Source organism: Lissotriton helveticus, chromosome 4_1, assembly GCF_964261635.1.
Source record: "Lissotriton helveticus chromosome 4_1, aLisHel1.1, whole genome shotgun sequence".
NCBI lineage: Eukaryota > Metazoa > Chordata > Amphibia > Caudata > Salamandridae > Lissotriton > Lissotriton helveticus.
Window position 1 is genome coordinate 185,995,413 of NC_136063.1, and position 23,920 is coordinate 186,019,332.

The following is a 23,920-nucleotide window of genomic DNA, read 5'->3' on the forward strand; positions in this document are numbered from 1 at the left end:
CACCCTCAGTTGAATCCCTCATTATTTCCAGCAGAACTGATTCATCAGCCACAGCAACAGGAGTACTCACTGGTATCGCCGTCTCCCGAGCGCGATGCAGCAGTTTGACCACAGTCAGCCCTGCTGGTTTGGTTCTTGTGTTGCCTACGTTGCCTGTATTGCCTGCATTCACTGGGCCGGCCTTCCCTCTCCTTGATTCTGGTGGGCGCGGCTTCTGAGGCTGGGCTGGAGAGTTTTCCCCGGAGACCGTTGTACTCTCGCCCGGAGGGTGATTGACTTCACTGCGAGCTCTCCTGGCGGTGGCCGCTGCTGCCGCCTTGGCAGCCGCGCTGCTCTGCATCACTTTGGGAGCCATGACGGAGTTCGGGATGATGAGATGTGGAAGCCGACGTCTGAGGTATGTCGACACACAGCGTTTTATAAGGGGTTTGAGTCCCTTGTATTGAGACCGCCGAGTGCAGAAAAACATACGGGCGAATATTCGAAGGTGTGGGGGCTTGAAGCGGGGGGGTATGCCACGGGTTACGTGCTTCTTCTCTCCTCGCTACTGCCACATCCAAACCGAGGACTGCTGCCTGCTAGTGCCGCAAGCGTCCACCTATGCGGACGCCATCTTGCTCCACCGCAACCAGGACGAACCTGATATATTCGACAAACTGGAGGTAGAACTTTTATCTTGGCCATCCCCATTAATTGTCTGTGGGGACTTTAATATTTCAGCAGATTTCACCAACAAGGCTGGTATGCTGGATGCAAACCTAAAGTGTTTAGAGCTATATCAGCCTTAGCTAATACATATAATCTCCTGGATGTGTGGGGCTATATGGAACCTGGGAATCCGGGGTATACTTACTTCTCTTGCCCCTACAAAAAGTATACTAAACTAGACTACGTCTTCATTTCCCGATCTGAAATAGGAAAAGTCAGGATCCACAAGTTGCCAAAGGTCCTTTCGGATCATAGCCCCTTAATCCTAGAATATGAGATAGTTAATGTTAATAGTCCCAGCTTTAGGTGGACATTTGAAAGGAAATTATTACTGGATATAGAATTTGTTAGTCATATTAAAAACTGGGCCCAGTGGTATTTTGATACAAATAGATATAGTGCCCCATTGTAATACAGTCTGGGATGCGTTCAAAGCAACTCTAAGAGGCGAGACCATTAGTTATTCTGCTACCCTTAGAAAAAAAGGGCCCGAGAGGCACATGATATTCTACTTGCTGAGCTGGTACAGGCAGAGGAACAACATTTGAAGGAGATTATAGAGGGGAGAGATTCAAGCGAGAGTTCATGTAAGATTATTGCCCTCAAGGCAGAAATGTATAAGGCAGAGGCACAGAAAACGGCGGATAATTTTCAGATATATAGGGGAAGAATGTATGAGTCAGGGGAACAGGCCGGGAAGTTGCTTGCTTGAAGATTAGGCAAGGTATTAGTAATAACCAGGTAGACAAAATCCAGGTGAATAATCATGAGTTTACAGACCCTGGGGATATCAGAAGGGTTTTTAAGGAGTATTACCAGAATCTGTATCAAGAAGAGCATGGGTGTGATCTACGCAATCCTTTGTTTGATGATCCTGGTGTAAATCTGACCCTACAGGAGAGGACTGTTCTGGATAGCGATCTAGAACTGAAGGAAATAGAAGAGGCCCTCCTGAATTCACCTGCGGGCAAGGCTGTTGGGCCCGATAATATTCCAACTGAAGTATACAAATGCCTCTTGGAAATTCTGGCACCAATACTATTGGATCTCTTTAATTGGGGTAATTTGGTCAGGAGTGATTCCAAGTTCTTGGAAGGAGACGAATATTATAGTCTTTCATAAAAAGGGTAAACCAAAAGATGCTCCAGGGTCATATCGCCCAATATCCCTCATGCAGACACAAAAATATATGCTAAGGTCCTGGCTAATAGGCTCGGGAGGGTCATTGGCGGTCTGGTCTCCCCCTGGCAGCATGGGTTCATCCCGGGTCGTGGAACAACGGACCATGTAAGACGTGTTATCACGCTCTTTGATGCGTTTGCTGCCTCGGGGGGCCGGATCGCCATGATCCTTCTCGATGCCGAAAAGGCCTTCGACCGTGTCACTTGGATATATTTATGGGGGATATTGGAGCAAAGGGGCCTGGGCCCGAAAATGATAAAGGCCATTAAGGCCATGTATAGCGACCCGGTTGCTAAGATACAGCTTATGGGTGGATCATCGGATAGCATTTATATCTCGCGCGGGACCCATCAGGGCTGCCCATGCTCCCCAATCCTCTTCGCCCTCTATATTGACCCATTGGTAAGAAGGATCCTGGGATGGAGGGATATTAGGGCAGTGGTACATAATGGATACGAAACTAAATTGCTCGCCTACGTGGACGATTTGGCAGTCTTAACATCAGACCCGGTGTCAGCTATGGCAGCCCTGTAGGATATTACACTAGAATTCGGCCGAAGCTCTGGGTACCTGCTTAATGAAAATAAGACCTTGATAGTATGCTCAAATAATATCATGAAGCAGGATAGCAGGTACAAAGACTCGGCAATATATCTGGGGGTTAACATTAGTGCTTCAATGGACTCCATAATTAAAGATAATTATGATCCATTGGTTGAATCAATTATATTGGATTTAAAAAGGATAGATGTTATCCATCTGTCCCTTATAGGGAGAATTAATGTTTTAAAAATGACCATGCTACCGAAATTGCTGTACCTATTCCGATCAATCCCACTCTTACCGGGGGAGAGGGTGCTGAATGCTATTGAAACGACATTTAGCAACTTTATTTGGGGGTACGGCAAGATAAGAAGATCTCTAAAATTCCTGCCTCTGCCCCAAGATAGAGGTGGCTTAGGGGCCCCTAATATTAGGTTATATTTTGTAGCATCTTTATTTAGCCAAATGGCAACACTCCTGGGTATTACAATTAGCTCGGCCGATCCTCACTCTGTAAGTACCTATCCCCCGTCTATTTATGAATTACTATTGGGGAAAGAAGTAGTCGGTCACCTCCTTCGTAATACAGATCGTCGGTATTATAATAAAAAAAGGTATAATGTCTTGGATAGTGCCTGGGGGGTCTGGAAACTGGTGAAAAAGGTATTAGGCATTTCTAAAATTAATTGGTATACTCCCCTCTGGAATTCAAGATTCTTCTCCCAGCTGAGCTCTGATGGAGGGTGGTTAAATTGGGAGGAGCAAGGTATTAGTAGGATTGGTGCTTTATGGCTAGACGCGGTACCAATGGGGTTTGCTGAGCTTCAGCAGAAATTTGGATTAGAGGCTAAGCACCGATTTAAATATATGCAAATTTTTCATACCCTAATGTCTATCAAACCCCGGATTAAACCAGGAGGTAGAGTAATCATCTTTGACTATCTTTTGGGGGGAGGGACTAGGATCTGCAAGGTTTATGATGCTCTTTCTGATTCACTCCAAGACGATATGGAAAAGATAGAAACTTACTGGGCTCATACTCTGGGGGATCCGGATGTGGATCTTGATAGAACTCTACAGGCGGCTAACAATTTGCTTCGATCTTCAAATCTTAGGGCACAACACTACAAAACATTATATAAGCTTTATTTTACCCCGGCCAAGCTATTTGAATGGGGGAAGAGAGAGGATGATAAGTGCCCGAGATGCTCTTGTGGGCCAGCAAACTTAGTCCATATGTTTGCCGAATGTAGTGCTCTGAACGATCTTGGGGCAGAGATTGAAAAATTTTGGGAGGGGCTGCTAGGGATCAAAATCACCCTATCCCCTACCCTGATTATATTTGGGATTGATTTGAAACTAAGTTTAAAACAGGAGGAGGAAGCATTCATATTTATTGGTATATCAGTTCTTAAAATTCTCCTAGCCGCCTGCTGGAAGGATTTGAAGGCGCCTACATTCCAGATGTGGCTATCACGTTTGCTTGGTATACATAATATGGAAGCCTCTCTATATTCTCGCCGGGGTAGGTATATGAGGGAATTCGGTGAACATATCTGGGCCCCCTTAAAAAGGTGGAGGATGGCTAGAATGTAGGCTCTGAATTATTAATTTTAACTGTTATAAATGTGTAGTAATGCTGTACTTGGTGGCGTTTATGATGAATTGAGATAATTGTGCTTTCTCTTTTTCTTTATGATAAACTGTTTGTGCTTTAGTGTAATATTTGCTCCTAATGTTTTAATCCTTGTTTGTATACACCTGAATCTTAATAAAAAAAAAAATTTAAAAAAAGATTCTTCCGTTTCTGCCGGTTGCCACTAGTGGCCGGGAGCATTGTGATAAGCAGAATTGACTATTGCAATGCTTTGCTCTGGGGTGCTCCGGTCTCTCTGCTCATTAAGCTGCAGAGTGTGCAAAATATGGCAGCAAAACTTGCATTAAATCGACCTTGGGACGCGTCACCTTCCCTGGCACTTAGAGACCATCACTGGTTGCCAGTTGTACAAAGAATACAATTTAAGGCATTATGCATTGTCTTTAGGGCAGTACATAAAATTGGGCCTAGGGCACTTCAGAGGAAATTTGTCTGGTATGCACCGGCCAGATCTTTGCGCTCTTCCTCTGCAAACTTCATCTGTGTTCCTCATGTTAAGAAAATGCGCACAGGAGGTAGGTCTTTCAGCTTCACTGCCTCTAGACTTTGGAACGCTCTTCCCCTGAAGCTGAGACAATGGAACACCTTGTTCGCATTCAGGAAGGAACTAAATAAACAGCTTGTTCCCTAGAGATTAGATCTGCCTTTTCTTCTGCTTCCGCTGCTCTGGAATCTAAGCGCCAGGATACCCTTTGGGTGACAGCCGCGCTATATAAGTGGACCTTACATTACATTACATACATTACTTCTCTTGAATTTCTGTTTCCTCGCGCTACTGGCTGTTTGGGGCATCATTCCACCTCCTCTGTGAAGTCTTTGCATTGGAATGAACGAGAGACTACTTTACATCTAAAAAATGCACGGAGTCATCGCACACTACATTATTATTATCTCTCAGATGCACTGCATGCATACAGCAGTCATTTATTTCCTGTATTTACACTACAGCAGGATGTTATAATGTGTTAGCAAGGTCTATAAATGCAACCAATGCTTATTGGTTTTGCCAATGTTTGTTCTATGAGCCTGCCTAACCCTGACCTTGCTTTTATCATGTCCCCATTGCCACAGAAGGTTTATACTGAAATCACCAAGCGAATTGCATCTGTAATTCTCCGGCCTGCAGTAATAGTTGTGCTGGGCTGTTAGTGATGGTGAATCAATAAGTAATGCATTTTCATACTTGACCATTGGCCACCGGCCCTTTCTCCTGAGTGCTATAATTATGAGCTATGACAGAGTGTAGCAATTACCAGGATGCAGGGGTGGCTGTTGCAAAGCCGGCTGTGATGCGCCGGTGCCACGGTTCAGCCTGCGCCATCACCTTGCTAATTTTCTCAAGGCCGATTCCTCGAACGAGGGCATACAAACATGGCCGCCGCGCGGAGACGGGCACTCTAGGCGGCAGGTCCCCCTCGCTTCAGAGCGGCTAATGAGCGTTTAAGAGCTTGCCCTGTTGCCCTGTCATCATTTGGGTTAAAATGAACATGAATTAAGGCACCTCGGCTGGAGGGGTGTGGCTAGCCTCCATTTTGTACATGCATAATTGCTCCAACGAGGCTAAAGATCAGTCTTCTTCATTCCTCGTCACTGTCACTCTTGCATAAGACCCTTGCACTCCATATACATTTTAACTCATTAGGCATTGCTACAGAAATCGAATGGTAGTCTGTGTTGACATTAATATAATTGATGACAGCGGATTTGCTGCTTATTTTTATTTTAATCACAAGTGACAACATTCTGCAATAAATTCAGTGATGTATTATATCTCGTGTATAAGGGATGCGTAAATTGAAAGAAAATAGTCAATGTAAGATGTTCTCCCTTAACCCCCCTCCCCCGAAAACGTTCCTGCTAATGCTTCACGAATTCACCCAAAAATTGCTTGTCGCTGTCATTATCTCTCCGTGTCTTTATTATGGAAACGGACAGTACCTTGTTCTTTCTGCACACCGAGATATTGTATTGAATTGTACGATTTCTAAAGTGCTTCTGTGTTCTGTACCTCTTATAAAAGCTTCAGGGGCTCTCCATGTGGGTGGCCACATAGAACCCATTCTTCGAGTGTATGGATGAGGCAGGCGCCACACGCGTGATATCTTGCTGATTTAACATGTAGCTGCTAGAGTTCTTATGAGGGTCCATGTATACCTTCACCAGTTCCTGCTGATACAGCCTCTAACTTGCAAGGACTTTCTACCTTCTCCAGCAGTTACTCTGGATACAAAGTGCAGCTTCTAAATTGCAAGGACCTTCTACCTCCACCAACAGTTACTCTGGATACAAAGTGCAGCTTCTAACTTGCAAGGACCTTCTACCTCCACTAACAGTTGCTCTGGATACAAAGTGCAGCTTCTAGCTTGCAAGGACCGTCTACCTCCACCAACAGTTACTCTGGATACAAAGTGCAGCTTCCTAATTGCAAGGACCTTCTACCTCCACTAACAGTTACTCTGGATACAAAGTGCAGCTTCTAACTTGCAAGGACCTTCTACCTCCACCAACAGTTACTCTGCATACAAAGTACAGCTTCTAACTTGTAAGGACCTTCTACCTCCACCTACAGTTACTCTGCATACAAAGTGCAGCTTCTAACTTGCAAGGACCTTCTACCTCCACCAACAGTTACTCTGGATACAAAGTGCAGCTTCTAACTTGCAAGGACATTCTACTGCCTCCAACAGTTACTCTGGATACAAAGTGCAGCTTCCTAATTTCAATGACCTTCTACCTCCACTAACAGTTACTCTGGATACAAAGTGCAGCTTCCTAATTGCAAGGAACTTCTACCTCCACTAACAGTTACTCTGGATACAAAGTGCAGCTTCTAGCTTGCAAGGACCTTCTACCGCCTCTCACTTGCAAGAATGTGTTACAGCCCCCAACAGTTTACAGTAGTCTACATAGCCCTGTCACCAGCTTCCTCTGACTCAAAGGGCCAGATTTACTAACATCTGAAGCAACACAACAAGCCAACTTGGTGTGTTGTGACAAATGGAGAGGGAAGGAATGCACCATATTCACTAAGATATGGCTCATTTTTGTTCTCTCTGTGCTGGCGCACTGAGTGCTGCCTAGTAAAAGCGCAGGCACCCTTGCGCCATGGTGCAAAGGTGCCTGCATTACAGGCAGGATTGTTTTTGTGAAGAAGGGACACCTTGGTTAATTTGGGACTGCAACAAAATCCATGGGTGGATGTGTGGGGGCGCCCACACGCCATTCAGGAAACAACGATGAGTAGTGCAAGGCAGCGATTTTCTCTGCCTTGAGTTACTCTGGATTTACTAAGCCATGCAGAGCCAAGCAAGTTGATTTTGTGTGACTTAGTAAAACTCGCTAAAGCCCCTGCATCGCCTTGTAAGCCAACGCAAAGGCTTTGCCAATGTGGTTAAAAATGCACTCCTAGATAGCGCTCTGCACACCTACAAAACCACTTAGAAGGGCCAGCATATCTTCTCCACCTTCACCCACCAATACAAAATGTGGCTATTGCACTTCTTACAGGGGCATGTGTACCTTTCCCAACTGCACCTTAAAGTGAAAAATGCAGCTTCCAGACTTGTACTGGGGTCCGCATACGTCATTCACCAGCTTAGGCTCCTGTAAAAAGTGGTTGGTAGACCTCTTCCCGGGGTCCTACTACCTCTTTCACAACTTTTACTGATATAAAATGTACCTGCTTAACCTCTTACTAGGACCTGTATACCACCTCAACACCTCCAGCTGATACACAACGCATGAGCTACATCTCTTCTAGGGGCCATCCTCTACCTCCTCCACCTACAGCTGCTTATAATAAGTGCTGATGCTTCTTATGGGGGCCTGCACATCTCCTCCACCTCCACTCATCAAACATTTGTCTAATATACATCTAACAGGGTAAGTGTACGTGTACCACCAGCTTCTGCTGATGCAAAATGTGGCTGTTGGACTTGGCCCGCAGGGCAGGTTCACCCCCAAACTTTTTGCGTTATTTGGGACCATGTGTCAGTGATTCTTGGGTCTCTGCGCACTTTTCCCTGGGTCCCAGAGTGAAAGTGCGTGCGTGTAGTATGGCTGGCCTGCCCTCCCATAGGAATGCATGGGGAATGTGTGTGTCCCTGGTAGTTCCTGATGCGTGGGGAGTGCAGGCTCGAGTTTAGCATGTGTAAACTCGTGAGAGTGAATGCTGCGAGATGGTGTCTGCGGCATGTATGTGTCTAGTTGGGAAGTGCTACTTCTGGACATTGATGTATGTGTGCAGTGAGGGTGCTGGAGCGTGATTGGCTGGAGCTGGCTGGCATGCCAGGCTCCAGGAAGTCTGGATGGGTCTGCCCGGTGGTGAGTGTGAGATTAGCATGAGTGATGTGTGGGAGGAGTGTACCTGTGTCCTGGATGGGCTGGGTTTTCCCCACACAATGCTGGCTCCGCCCCCCTGTGGTGTGTCTAACGACCCTAGCCTCCCCAGTGAAAGAAATGGGTGGTTGGGCCATCAAGAGTGCTCCCAAGCCAGCTGCAACTGGTTTTCCCCCCACCCTGCACCTTGAAACAAAGGATTTGTTAGTATAAGAAGGGGCTGTGTCCCCTTAGAAAATGTTCTGCTTTTGGATCCTGCCAGAGGGGGCTGTCGCTGCTGCTGGGGCCAGGAGGACCGCCACTTGGGGTGTCTCCCTGCCTGGAGACCCAGTGTGCTGGCTCTGGCCCAGCCTTGCCCCCCTGCCTGCCTCCAGCCCCTGCTGGAGCCTTGTCCTGTCCTCCAGTGCTGGGGAGCACTGAGGACTCCTTGCCCGCAGCCCTTCGGCGCTGGGGAGCGCTGAAATCTCCTACCTAGCGCTTGGAAGCGCTTTATTTTGGCCCTAGCGCTGTGAGCGCTTTATCGTGTCCCCTGGCGCTTGGGAGCGCCTTTCCTTGATGCTAGCGCTGCTACCGCTTTTTGGTGCACCAGCCGGTGCCCACCCGGCATCCTTTCACCCCGTGAGGTGACCGAGCGGCGCGGGTGCCACCCCGCTCATTTGCCGCGTTATTTTGCCCCGGGTACTTTGCTATTGAAGAGCCGGTGCCCACCCGGCATTGCCCGTGTGATCGCCGCCGCAGCACCGGGCCGGGAAAGAGAAGCCGCCTGCGTCATAGCCCGGCCGCGCTGGGATTGGCCCAGCCGGCCGAGCCCCCCGACGCGTCACCGGGGGAGGAGGAGGAAGCAGCCGGCCGTCGCCGAGGCTCCCCGAAGTGGAGAGGAGCCCCGCGTTGCCGGAGAGAAGAAGCCGGCAGTGTTTCCCGCCCCCCCCTCAGCACCAGTGAAGTCCGGGTGAGTGCAGGGGCGGGTTCTCTTTGTTTCCTCGAGCGGCCCCGTTGGTAGAGGGCCGCTCCGACGTGCACAGCAGTTCCCTGATTTGTGAGCCTGTGAGGCTCTTCGGGGCTGTTGCCCCTGCACTGAGTCCCCCGAGAGGGACTCCATCCAAGCCCCCCCAGGGTTGAGGAGCCCCGAGGCTCGAGGCACCGCCAGTAATTCAGAGTCCCCCGTGAGGGACTCGCACAGCCCAGCGAGGCTGCACCTTTGTTGTTGGAGCCCAGAGAGGTTTCCAAGGCGGCATTTGTTTGTTGGAGCCCCGAGGCTCCTGGCGCTATTTGTTTACCGAGCCCAGAGAGGCTCAAGGGGGCCTGTTGATTTCGTGAGAGCCCTGAGAGAGGCTCTTGTGCCCATATTCGTTTTGAGAGTCCAGAGAGGCTCTGGGGCACAGTGGTTCTGGAGAGCAGAGCCTGCGAGGCTCTGAGGGTGCCATTTCCTCGTTCTTGAGCCCAGAGAGGCTCCAACGTTGCCCTAACTTTCCCTGCACCAGTTGCCCAGCACTTTGTGGGCAACTGCTACGTTTAGGCCCTGACATTGGGACACAGGGACAGTCACAGGTGGTGACTTGTGAATTTGGCGCCATTGCAATTGTACTTTTCTTACACCTCTGAATGAGTAGTTTATTCATCATGTGTGGGGCTTTTACACCTCTGAATGTATTGTGATGCATCATGTGTTTCCTTCCTTAGACCACTACAGGTATAGCGATACTTAGGTGGTTTCCTTCTTGTTAGTACAGGTGGTACTAGCGAGGCCCAGGTTCCTTGTGTGATCTCCTAAGATAGTGAGGATTGCATAGGTGGTGCTCACCTGGTACCAGTAGTGACTGGTTGTGTGTTACAAGTTCTATTTTTGTGCTACAGTAATTTTATTCTAAGTTCTAAAAGTGCTGATACCCTTGACAGTGGTCCAGGTGGCCCTGTCCTGAACAATATCCCTTGTAAATTCCGCCCGTGCCTGTTGGCACAGTGTAACAATATGTGTGTTTTATCTGATGTATATTTATTATAATACAAAGGCTATTTTTATATAACCTTGTGTGGAGTTTCCTTTGTGGTGGGCCTTTGGGTGTTGTTGCTGGGGTGCGTGCGCAAATACTTAACTTACATCGCCTCCAAGTTTAGCCTTGCTGCTCGCGCCACGTTACCTAGAGGGTGAGCAGGGGTTATCTTGGCGTGTAACTCCCTTGCCCTGACTTGGGAGTGGTGGTCTCTGACTGACTTTGGCGAAAGCCCTGGCCAGCCAGCGATCCCGTTTCTAACATTGGTGGCAGGCGGTGAGGATCCGGATTTGTGTTTGCGTTGTACCGCAGTGTCAACAGGCCACACTACAAAGCTCTGCATTTTAGATAATTACATGTTGGGGATTATTGTCCTTTGAAGTTCTAGTATTTCTTTTCCAAAGAGGGTCCAGTACATTTTTCCCCTGCCCTGCTTCCAGAGTTTGGTACCTGTGGTCAGGTTGAGAAATCAGGGGTGGAAAAAACTGCCTTACCGGTCCGAGGGGGGGCGTGTGTGGATGAATGGTGTGTTGCCTGGACAGATGAGTGTGAGTTCTCTTTGGTAGGGAGCTTGTTGAAATACTTTGAACTGTGTTTACTCGTGCTTCAGCTCTGACAGTTAAGTCCCCTGTGTTGCCCGTGTCTGTGAGCATCCTGTCAAGATGGAATCTCCTTTTAACCTCTGTGGCCTGTTTAAGTACAGTGTGCATGAGTTGGTACGGTTTTGTGAGGAGAGAGACATCCCAGTGAGTGAGTCAGACACCCAGTCCAAGCTTAGGGATAACATGATCCTGTGGCAGAAGAGTGACTGGGAGCGTGAGCACAGTGAGAGAGAGAGGGCCCGGGCCGCACACCATGAGGGTGGTGGGTCTGAGGGGAGCCCTGAAGAGTCTGATTTGGAGAGTGAGTTTGACAGTGGATGGGCGCCAGCAGAGAGCGAGTACCCCCTAGATAGGGAGTCCCTTGCTGGGTCCAGTGTCAGATGTAGCACCCCATCCCCTTCCCTGTCCCCAGATGAGTGGTTGGATAGGAGAGAAGAGAGGGAGCACCAGCTGGCCATGGAGAAGCTCAGGTTAGAGTATGCCAGAGAGATGGCGCAGCTGGGTGTGAATGAGCGGATTGCGGAGGCTGAGAGAGCCTTGGCCAGGGAGAAGATAGCCCTAGAGGGTAGGTTATCCCCTGACCGCAGTCCTAGTTTTCTGGATTCCCCAGGGAGGGTTGGATCCAGTGGTGGCAGCAATAGAGAGTTTGGTGCGGGAAGTGCCATGCCCCGTTTCCAAAGAGTGGTACCTTGTTCCCGAGAGGACAGGTACAGATTGAAGTTCAGGGGCAGTAGGAGACTGCCTCACCAGGATTGGGCGGACTATGTGGATGATTGTCATGATGCCCTGCTTGATTGGCTAGAGGTTCATGGGGAACCTGATTTTGAGGGTCTGCTCAACCTGGTTATCAGAGAGCAGCTGTTCAATTGTTTTGTGCCAGAGTTGCGCAACCACCTGTCAAGAGGTGACTATGTTAGTCCTTGGAAGCTTGCAGAGGAAGCAGACCGCTGGGAAGGTGCCGGAGGTTCTGACACGTCATGGGTGAGTGAACCCGGGAGTAGTGGGTCAGGTATCTTCCAGACCAGTGTGGTGGAAGAGGCTCAGAGTAGCCCAGCTAGGTCCCAGTGTAGCGAGAGGGGTGTAGGGGCTCACGTCTTGTCTCAGTGGAGTAAGAGTGAGTGGGGGACTGAGAGTTCCCAGGTGCCCGAAACCCAGTCTCAGAACCTGGATGGTTTCTCGAGGGAACACCAGGTTGGGGACCTAGGCTGTCCTGTTAGACCCCTTGAGGGGGATCTCCTAGTGTCTAGAGAACCTGGAGTATCTTTAAATAGTGTTCCAGTGGTTCTAGTGTCCGGCAGTGCCATTCCCGTTGGGGGGGCACAGAAGTCCGAAGTGAGGAGTGAATGGGGGATGTGTTCCCCAGTGGGAGAACCAGTGGGTCAGGGACTACCCAGTTGGGCGAAGTTCCCGCTTAGTGACCATGGTGACACCACTTCTGTTCTGGGGGTTCTTCCCGCACTGTCAGGTGGACAGGGGACGGGAGATCTGCGCCAGACAGACAGTCACACAGCACATGAGTCATGTGTTAGTAATGAAGAAACCGGGAGCAAACCCTAATATTCTGAAAAACTATAGGCCAATTTCTCAACTCCCGTTCTTGTCAAAAATCCTTGAGCAACATGTGCTGAAGGCCCTGGCCTCGTTTCTGGAGTTACACCACTCTCTCCATGATCTACAGGCGGGGTTTCGTGCACATCACAGCACCGAGTTGGTGATGCTCTCGGTGCTGGACGAACTTAGAGGTATGGCTGACAGTAAGAAACCGAGCGCCCTGATACTTTTAGATCTATCGGCGGCGTTCGATACTGTCAGCCATACTCTGCTCCTGGATAGACTGGCGAATTGCGGGATTCGAGACATGGCCTATAGATGGTTAGAATCCTTTTTAGTAGGTAGAACGCAGAGGATTCAGTTGGGGGATAAGGTATCGGAGGTGGGGAACTTGAAGTGCGGGGTTCCTCAAGGTTCCGCTCTGTCCCCACTTCTTTTTAACTTATACCTGCAGCCTTTGATTAGCTCCCTGGCAAAGATGGGATGTCGCGTATTTAACTACGCTGATGACACCCAACTTTTATTGAGCATAGAGAATACAGCGCCGGCACAGACCTATGCGCAAGATGTTCTAAGATTTACAGTGAGTTGGATGACTAGGAACCTTTTGAAGATTAATCCCGAGAAAACAGAGGTTCTAGTTATATCATCCATATGCTCCCCATGGAGTGACCTGTATTGGCCCCAGGAATTAGGCCCAACTCCCATACCAGCGGATAAGGTGAAAAGTTTGGGTATCAAAATTGACAGCGAACTTTCAATGTGCAGCCAGATCTCCACTGTAGTAGGTACTTGCAATGGTCTAATTAGACAATTGCGTAAGTTAGTTCCCCTTTTATCCCAGTCTATGCTTCGTACCGTAGTCTCTGCCACAATAATCTCAAGGCTAGACTACGGCAATGCCCTTTATTTAGGCCTTCCAAAAACCCTGATCAGTAGACTGCAGGTGGTTTTAAACGATGCTGCACGCCTTGTTTTTAAACTTCCAAGACGATCCCATGCCTCTCCACTGTTGCAGAGCCTCCATTGGCTGCCCATTGGACAAAGGTCTGTCTTTAAAAGTCTGTGTATTGCCCATAAGGCAATTTATGGGCAAGCACCTTTGTACATAAAAGAACGGTTGGAGCTATATAACCCGGAACGGAGACTAAGGTCCTCAGATGCACAGCTGTTGGTATGCCCTCGGTTTAAGCTGGCCACAAAAGGTGGGAGATCTTTCTCTGTCCTGATTCCAAAAATCTGGAACAAATTACCTGAAACCCTCCGTAAAGAGGGTAATCTCCTCCGCTTCAGAAAAATTTTAAAAACCTTTTTGTTCAGGGATATGTTGTGCCAGGTCTAAACATGATGTTGTTCTTTTGTTTCTGACAATCGTGTAATTGTTGTCATGTCGGTCATAAGCGCCTTGAGACCTGCCGGTGAGTTGGCGCTATAGAAGCCGGAATTAACAATAACAATAACAATTAGCCTCAGGGGGATGGTGAGTGAGTCCCCAGAAGTCCTGGAGTGCCAGGCAATTATCCCACCTATCGGTTTAGACCGAAGGTTGGGAGGCCAGGTTCAGGATCGGCCTGACCTGAAGGGTGGGACGTCTGTAACCAGAGTCCTAGCCAGTGCTTCTTCCAGGGGTACCTCTCCAGTTGGGAGGGTGCAGAACTCTGGAAGGGGGTGCAGAGGGTGGGAGAGCCCGCCTCTGACCCCGGTGCAACCTGAGGGGTTAAACCCTGGGTTGGAATGGCATTCTAGGTGTCCCCCTCGCAGGAGGAGGAACCCTAAAAGAAGAGGTAAGGGGAGGAGAGCCTTCCCTGAGACTCCTGGTCCGCCTGAGGTTGTAGACCCTAGGCTGGAGAACCAGTGGCAGTCTAGCCCTGTCTTGCAAACAGGAAGAGTGGAGAATGGCTCCTATGTGCCAGGGGTTACTACCCCCCGCTCTGCGAATTGGCAAGGACCAGTGGCACGCGGGTGGCCCAGGGCCTGGTCCTGGCCGCGGACAACTTGGGAGTACCAGTGGGGTAGCCCAGTTGGTCCAGACAGTGGTTTGAGAAGGAATCCCAGGGGTTCACAGTGGCGTGGAACAGGACGGTGTCCCGGCAGTGGCGGGCCCGTGTCCGTGTTCTATCGCCCAAATCAGGGAAGCCCATCACGGTGGTGATCGGTCTACCCTGCGTTTTGGCTGGAAGGGGGTTGTGTTGGACTTGGCCCGCAGGGCAGGTTCACCCCCAAACTTTTTGCGTTATTTGTGACCATGTGTCAGTGATTCTTGGGTCTCTGCGCACTTTTCCCTGGGTCCCAGAGTGAAAGTGCTTGCGTGTAGTATGGCTGGCCTGCCCTCCCATAGGAATGCATGGGGAATGTGTGTGTCCCTGGTAGTTCCTGATGCGTGGGGAGTGCAGGCTCGAGTTTAGTATGTGTAAACTCGTGAGAGTGAATGCTGCGAGATGGTGTCTGCGGCATGTATGTGTCTAGTTGGGAAGTGCTACTTCTGGACATTGATGTATGTGTGCAGTGAGGGTGCTGGAGCGTGATTGGCTGGAGCTGGCTGGCATGCCAGGCTCCAGGAAGTCTGGATGGGTCTGCCCGGTGGTGAGTGTGAGATTAGCATGAGTGATGTGTGGGAGGAGTGTACCTGTGTCCTGGATGGGCTGGGTTTTCCCCACACAATGCTGGCTCCGCCCCCCTGTGGTGTGTCTAACGACCCTAGCCTCCCCAGTGAAAGAAATGGGTGGTTGGGCCATCAAGAGTGCTCCCAAGCCAGCTGCAACTGGTTTTCCCCCCACCCTGCACCTTGAAACAAAGGATTTGTTAGTATAAGAAGGGGCTGTGTCCCCTTAGAAAATGTTCTGCTTTTGGATCCTGCCAGAGGGGGCTGTCGCTGCTGCTGGGACCAGGAGGACCGCCACTTGGGGTGTCTCCCTGCCTGGAGACCCAGTGTGCTGGCTCTGGCCCAGCCTTGCCCCCCTGCCTGCCTCCAGCCCCTGCTGGAGCCTTGTCCTGTCCTCCAGTGCTGGGGAGCACTGAGGACTCCTTGCCCGCAGCCCTTCGGCGCTGGGGAGCGCTGAAATCTCCTACCTAGCGCTTGGAAGCGCTTTATTTTGGCCCTAGCGCTGTGAGCGCTTTATCGTGTCCCTTGGCGCTTGGGAGCGCCTTTCCTTGCTGCTAGCACTGCTAGCGCTTTTTGGTGCACCAGCCGGTGCCCACCCGGCATCCTTTCACCCCGTGAGGTGACCGAGCGGCGCGGGTGCCACCCCGCTCATTTGCCGCGTTATTTTGCCCCGGGTAATTTGCTATTGAAGAGCCGGTGCCCACCCGGCATTGCCCGTGTGATCGCCGCGGCAGCACCGGACCGGGAAAGAGAAGCCGCCTGCGTCATAGCCCGGCCGCGCTGGGATTGGCCCAGCCGGCCGAGCCCCCCGACGCGTCACCGGGGGAGGAGGAGGAGGAAGCAGCCGGCCGTCCCCGAGGCTCCCCGAAGTGGAGAGGAGCCCCGCGTTGCCGGAGAGAAGAAGCCGGCAGTGTTTCCCGCCCCCCCCGCAGCACCAGTGAAGTCCCGGTGAGTGCGGGGGCGGGTTCTCTTTGTTTCCTCGAGCGGCCCCGTTGGTAGAGGGCCGCTCCGACGTGCACAGCAGTTCCCTGATTTGTGAGCCTGTGAGGCTCTTCGGGGCTGTTGCCCCTGCACTGAGTCCCCCGAGAGGGACTCCATCCAAGCCCCCCCAGGGTTGAGGAGCCCCGAGGCTCGAGGCACCGCCAGTAATTCAGAGTCCCCCGTGAGGGACTCGCACAGCCCAGCGAGGCTGCACCTTTGTTGTTGGAGCCCAGAGAGGTTTCCAAGGCGGCATTTGTTTGTTGGAGCCCCGAGGCTCCTGGCGCTAATGTTTACCGAGCCCAGAGAGGCTCAAGGGGGCCTGTTGATTTCGTGAGAGCCCTGAGAGAGGCTCTTGTGCCCATATTCGTTTTGAGAGTCCAGAGAGGCTCTGGGGCACAGTGGTTCTGGAGAGCAGAGCCTGCGAGGCTATGAGGGTGCCATTTCCTTGTTCTTGAGCCCAGAGAGGCTCCAACGTTGCCCTAACTTTCCCTGCACCAGTTGCCCAGCACTTTGTGGGCAACTGCTACGTTTAGGCCCTGACATTGGGACACAGGGACAGTCACAGGTGGTGACTTGTGAATTTGGCGCCATTGCAATTGTACTTTTCTTACACCTCTGAATGAGTAGTTTATTCATCATGTGTGGGGCTTTTACACCTCTGAATGTATTGTGATGCATCATGTGTTTCCTTCCTTAGACCCCTACAGGTATAGCGATACTTAGGTGGTTTCCTTCTTGTTAGTACAGGTGGTACTAGCGAGGCCCAGGTTCCTTGTGTGATCTCCTAAGATAGTGAGGATTGCATAGGTGGTGCTCACCTGGTACCAGTAGTGACTGGTTGTGTGTTACAAGTTCTATTTTTGTGCTACAGTAATTTTATTCTAAGTTCTAAAAGTGCTGATACCCTTGACAGTGGTCCAGGTGGCCCTGTCCTGAACAATATCCCTTGTAAATTCCGCCCGTGCCTGTTGGCACAGTGTAACAATATGTGTGTTTTATCTGATGTATATTTATTATAATACAAAGGCTATTTTTATATAACCTTGTGTGGAGTTTCCTTTGTGGTGTGCCTTTGGGTGTTGTTGCTGGGGTGCGTGCGCAAATACTTAACTTACATTGCCTCCAAGTTTAGCCTTGCTGCTCGCACCACGTTACCTAGAGGGTGAGCAGGGGTTATCTTGGCGTGTAACTCCCTTGCCCTGACTTGGGAGTGGTGGTCTCTGACTGACTTTGGCGAAAGCCCTGGCCAGCCAGGGATCCCGTTTCTAACATTGGTGGCAGGCGGTGAGGATCCGGATTTGTGTTTGCGTTGTACCGCAGTGTCAACAGGCCACACTACAAAGCTCTGCATTTTAGATAATTACATGTTGGGGATTATTGTCCTTTGAAGTTCTAGTATTTCTTTTCCAAAGAGGGTCCAGTACATTTTTCCCCTGCCCTGCTTCCAGAGTTTGGTACCTGTGTCACGTGTGGTCAGGTTGAGAAATCAGGGGTGGAAAAAACTGCCTTACCGGTCCGAGGGGGGGCGTGTGTGGATGAATGGTGTGTTGCCTGGACAGATGAGTGTGAGTTCTCTTTGGTAGGGAGCTTGCTGAAATACTTTGAACTGTGTACTTGTGCTTCAGCTCTGACAGTTAAGTCCCCTGTGTTGCCCGTGTCTGTGAGCATCCTGTCAAGATGGAATCTCCTTTTAACCTCTGTGGCCTGTTTAAGTACAGTGTGCATGAGTTGGTACGGTTTTGTGAGGAGAGAGACATCCCAGTGAGTGAGTCAGACACCCAGTCCAAGCTTAGGGATAACATGATCCTGTGGCAGAAGAGTGACTGGGAGCGTGAGCACAGTGAGAGAGAGAGGGCCCGGGCCGCACACCATGAGGGTGGTGGGTCTGAGGGGAGCCCTGAAGAGTCTGATTTGGAGAGTGAGTTTGACAGTGGATGGGCGCCAGCAGAGAGCGAGTACCCCCTAGATAGGGAGTCCCTTGCTGGGTCCAGTGTCAGATGTAGCACCCCATCCCCTTCCCTGTCCCCAGATGAGTGGTTGGATAGGAGAGAAGAGAGGGAGCACCAGCTGGCCATGGAGAAGCTCAGGTTAGAGTATGCCAGAGAGATGGCGCAGCTGGGTGTGAATGAGCGGATTGCGGAGGCTGAGAGAGCCTTGGCCAGGGAGAAGATAGCCCTAGAGGGTAGGTTATCCCCTGACCGCAGTCCTAGTTTTCTGGATTCCCCAGGGAGGGTTGGATCCAGTGGTGGCAGCAATAGAGAGTTTGGTGCGGGAAGTGCCATGCCCCGTTTCCAAAGAGTGGTACCTTGTTCCCGAGAGGACAGGTACAGATTGAAGTTCAGGGGCAGTAGGAGACTGCCTCACCAGGATTGGGCGGACTATGTGGATGATTGTCATGATGCCCTGCTTGATTGGCTAGAGGTTCATGGGGAACCTGATTTTGAGGGTCTGCTCAACCTGGTTATCAGAGAGCAGCTGTTCAATTGTTTTGTGCCAGAGTTGCGCAAACACCTGTCAAGAGGTGACTATGTTAGTCCTTGGAAGCTTGCAGAGGAAGCAGACCGCTGGGAAGGTGCCGGAGGTTCTGACACGTCATGGGTGAGTGAACCCGGGAGTAGTGGGTCAGGTATCTTCCAGACCAGTGTGGTGGAAGAGGCTCAGAGTAGCCCAGCTAGGTCCCAGTGTAGCGAGAGGGGTGTAGGGGCTCACGTCTTGTCTCAGTGGAGTAAGAGTGAGTGGGGGACTGAGAGTTCCCAGGTGCCCGAAACCCAGTCTCAGAACCTGGATGGTTTCTCGAGGGAACACCAGGTTGGGGACCTAGGCTGTCCTGTTAGACCCCTTGAGGGGGATCTCCTAGTGTCTAGAGAACCTGGAGTATCTTTAAATAGTGTTCCAGTGGTTCTAGTGTCCGGCAGTGCCACTCCCGTTGGGGGGGCACAGAAGTCCGAAGTGAGGAGTGAATGGGGGATGTGTTCCCCAGTGGGAGAACCAGTGGGTCAGGGACTACCCAGTTGGGCGAAGTTCCCGCTTAGTGACCATGGTGACACCACTTCTGTTCTGGGGGTTCTTCCCGCACTGTCAGGTGGACAGGGGACGGGAGATCTGCGCCAGACAGACAGTCACACAGCACATGAGTCATGTGTTAGCCTCAGGGGGATGGTGAGTGAGTCCCCAGAAGTCCTGGAGTGCCAGGCAATTATCCCACCTATCGGTTTAGACCGAAGGTTGGGAGGCCAGGTTCAGGATCGGCCTGACCTGAAGGGTGGGACGTCTGTAACCAGAGTCCTAGCCAGTGCTTCTTCCAGGGGTACCTCTCCAGTTGGGAGGGTGCAGAACTCTGGAAGGGGGTGCAGAGGGTGGGAGAGCCCGCCTCTGACCCCGGTGCAACCTGAGGGGTTAAACCCTGGGTTGGAATGGCGTTCTAGGTGTCCCCCTCGCAGGAGGAGGAACCCTAAAAGAAGAGGTAAGGGGAGGAGAGCCTTCCCTGAGACTCCTGGTCCGCCTGAGGTTGTAGACCCTAGGCTGGAGAACCAGTGGCAGTCTAGCCCTGTCTTGCAAACAGGAAGAGTGGAGAATGGCTCCTATGTGCCAGGGGTTACTACCCCCCGCTCTGCGAATTGGCAAGGACCAGTGGCACGTGGGTGGCCCAGGGCCTGGTCCTGGCCGCGGACAACTTGGGAGTACCAGTGGGGTAGCCCAGTTGGTCCAGACAGTGGTTTGAGAAGGAATCCCAGGGGTTCACAGTGGCGTGGAACAGGACGGTGTCCCGGCAGTGGCGGGCCCGTGTCCGTGTTCTATCGCCCAAAGCAGGGAAGCCCATCACGGTGGTGATCGGTCTACCCTGCGTTTTGGCTGGAAGGGGGTTGTGTTGGACTTGGCCCGCAGGGCAGGTTCACCCCCAAACTTTTTGCGTTATTTGTGACCATGTGTCAGTGATTCTTGGGTCTCTGCGCACTTTTCCCTGGGTCCCAGAGTGAAAGTGCGTGCGTGTAGTATGGCTGGCCTGCCCTCCCATAGGAATGCATGGGGAATGTGTGTGTCCCTGGTAGTTCCTGATGCGTGGGGGGTGCAGGCTCGAGTTTAGTATGTGTAAACTCGTGAGAGTGAATGCTGCGAGATGGTGTCTGCGGCATGTATGTGTCTAGTTGGGAAGTGCTACTTCTGGACATTGATGTATGTGTGCAGTGAGGGTGCTGGAGCGTGATTGGCTGGAGCTGGCTGGCATGCCAGGCTCCAGGAAGTCTGGATGGGTCTGCCCGGTGGTGAGTGTGAGATTAGCATGAGTGATGTGTGGGAGGAGTGTACCTGTGTCCTGGATGGGCTGGGTTTTCCCCACACAATGCTGGCTCCGCCCCCCTGTGGTGTGTCTAACGACCCTAGCCGCCCCAGTGAAAGAAATGGGTGGTTGGGCCATCAAGTGTGCTCCCAAGCCAGCTGCAACTGGTTTTCCCCCCACCTTGCACCTTGAAACAAAGGATTTGTTAGTATAAGAAGGGGCTGTGTCCCCTTAGAAAATGTTCTGCTTTTGGATCCTGCCAGAGGGGGCTGTCGCTGCTGCTGGGACCAGGAGGACCGCCACTTGGGGTGTCTCCCTACCTGGAGACCCAGTGTGCTGGCTCTGGCCCAGCCTTGCCCCCCTGCCTGCCTCCAGCCCCTGCTGGAGCCTTGTCCTGTCCTCCAGTGCTGGGGAGCACTGAGGACTCCTTGCCCGCAGCCCTTCGGCGCTGGGGAGCGCTGAAATCTCCTACCTAGCGCTTGGAAGCGCTTTATTTTGGCCCTAGCGCTGTGAGCGCTTTATCGTGTCCCCTGGCGCTTGGGAGCGCCTTTCCTTGATGCTAGCGCTGCTAGCGCTTTTTGGTGCACCAGCCGGTGCCCACCCGGCATCCTTTCACCCCGTGAGGTGACCAAGCGGCGCGGGTGCCACCCCGCTCATTTGCCGCGTTATTTTGCCCCGGGTAATTTGCTATTGAAGAGCCGGTGCCCACCCGGCATTGCCCGTGTGATCGCCGCCGCAGCACCGGGCCGGGAAAGAGAAGCCGCCTGCGTCATAGCCCGGCCGCGCTGGGATTGTCCCAGCCGGCCGAGCCCCCCGACGCGTCACCGGGGGAGGAGGAGGAAGCAGTCGGCCGTCCCCGAGGCTCCCCGAAGTGGAGAGGAGCCCCGCGCTGCCGGAGAGAAGAAGCCGGCAGTGTTTCCCGCCCCCCCCTCAGCACCAGTGAAGTCCCGGTGAGTGCGGGGGCGGGTTCTCTTTGTTTCCTCGAGCAGCCCCGTTGGTAGAGGGCCGCTCCGACGTGCACAGCAGTTCCCTGATTTGTGAGCCTGTGAGGCTCTTCGGGGCTGTTGCCCCTGCACTGAGTCCCCCGAGCGGGACTCCATCCAAGCCCCCCCAGGGTTGAGGAGCCTCGAGGCTCGAGGCACCACCAGTAATTCAGAGTCCCTCGTGAGGGACTCGCACAGCCCAGCGAGGCTGCACCTTTGTTGTTGGAGCCCAGAGAGGTTTCCAAGGCGGCATTTGTTTGTTGGAGCCCCGAGGCTCCTGGCGCTATTTGTTTACCGAGCCCAGAGAGGCTCAAGGGGGCCTGTTGATTTCGTGAGAGCCCTGAGAGAGGCTCTTGTGCCCATATTCGTTTTGAGAGTCCAGAGAGGCTCTGGGGCACAGTGGTTCTGGAGAGCAGAGCCTGCGAGGCTCTGAGGGTGCCATTTCCTCGTTCTTGAGCCCAGAGAGGCTCCAACGTTGCCCTAACTTTCCCTGCACCAGTTGCCCAGCACTTTGTGGGCAACTGCTACGTTTAGGCCCTGACATTGGGACACAGGGACAGTCACAGGTGGTGACTTGTGAATTTGGCGCCATTGCAATTGTACTTTTCTTACACCTCTGAATGAGTAGTTTATTCATCATGTGTGGTGCTTTTACACCTCTGAATGTATTGTGATGCATCATGTGTTTCCTTCCTTAGACCCCTACAGGTATAGCGATACTTAGGTGGTTTACTTCTTGTTAGTACAGGTGGTACTAGCGAGGCCCAGGTTCCTTGTGTGATCTCCTAAGATAGTGAGGATTGCATAGGTGGTGCTCATCTGGTACCAGTAGTGACTGGTTGTGTGTTACAAGTTCTATTTTTGTGCTACAGTAATTTTATTCTAAATTCTAAAAGTGCTGATACCCTTGACAGTGGTCCAGGTGGCCCTGTCCTGAACAATATCCCTTGTAAATTCCGCCCGTGCCTGTTGGCACAGTGTAACAATATGTGTGTTTTATCTGATGTATATTTATTATAATACAAAGGCTATTTTCATATAACCTTGTGTGGAGTTTCCTTTGTGGTGGGCCTTTGGGTGTTGTTGCTGGGGTGCGTGCGCAAATACTTAACTTACATCGCCTCCAAGTTTAGCCTTGCTGCTCGCGCCACGTTACCTAGAGGGTGAGCAGGGGTTATCTTGGCGTGTAACTCCCTTGCCCTGACTTGGGAGTGGTGGTCTCTGACTGACTTTGGCAAAAGCCCTGACCAGCCAGGGATCCCATTTCCAACAGTGGCTTTTGTAGGGGCCCGCATTCCTCCTTCACCTGCTCCGAATGATATCAAAAGCTGAGGCTAGACTTTTTATGGGGTGGGCTCTCAAGAGACTGTATTTCCACAGATCTACATCCTCTGCATTGATGGCCTCTGGCAAAAATCCAATAATTAAAGCAGCAGTCCCTTGTACAAGCCAACAGTGTATGTTATATATATTTAACAGCAACAAAAACATGCTTGTTCCTCCGCTGAAACAGTCACTTCAGTTTAATCTTGAAATCCTTCGCCAATACGTGTTTCATCACGCTTAATAGTTGTGCGCTGCGACTTCTTCAGGGCTAAGAAACAAACACGTGTATAGAAGTTGGAAGTAAAAGATTTTCATCACTTTACATATGATGTCAGTTACCTTTTGTGACAGTATGTCTATTGCAAAGAGCGGTCCAAGTCTAATCCTCGAGCCTGTGAAACCCATGATGTTTTTTTTAGATCATATCACCAATGCTGTCAAAGGACATACTTGTGCAGTTAAAATGATTTCTAATCCATACAGAATCGTCCGCAATGTAAGATAAGTCTATTTCTGGAGACCTATTTTGTGACATTCCCTCACCGAACAGTTACTAGTGACTTGTCTAAGGTGAATTTAAGAAAAAACGGCTCCCCCTCAATGTTGCCTGAAATTAAGAAAAGGTAAAGTCGTCTACAAGGGATTTGTTTGATCACTATCATTCACATCATTTGTTGAGAACTTAATCAGTGAGATTGTCATACATGAACTTTTTTGCAGGTGTCTACACAACAACACTTATGAATCTCTAAGAGCAATAGTAACACACGGAAGAACTTATTTTTAAGGAAAATATATATTCTGTATTTAATTGCTGAATTACAAATTCATTAAAGGGGATACATTAAAATCTTAAATCAAATGGAAAATGTCATGAAAGAATGTATAGATCAATTCAACAGAACAATTCATAACAGAACAACCACTCCTGTTGGTAAGATGAGAGCAACTAGAAAACATAAATCATTATAGCTCTTCACGAGATAAGTTTCATAGGAGATGGTGTGCAGGTCGACGTTTCGGTCTTTATAGCTGTAGTCTCTAAGACCATCATCAGGAAAAGTGTTTAATTGCACAGAAAGGGTGCCCCAGAGTTATTAGGGTGATCAGATCTACGGTCATGGGCTTGTAGAATTATCTTGCAATCTTTTCATCGGCTTGGAACTGATCTCAGCCAAAA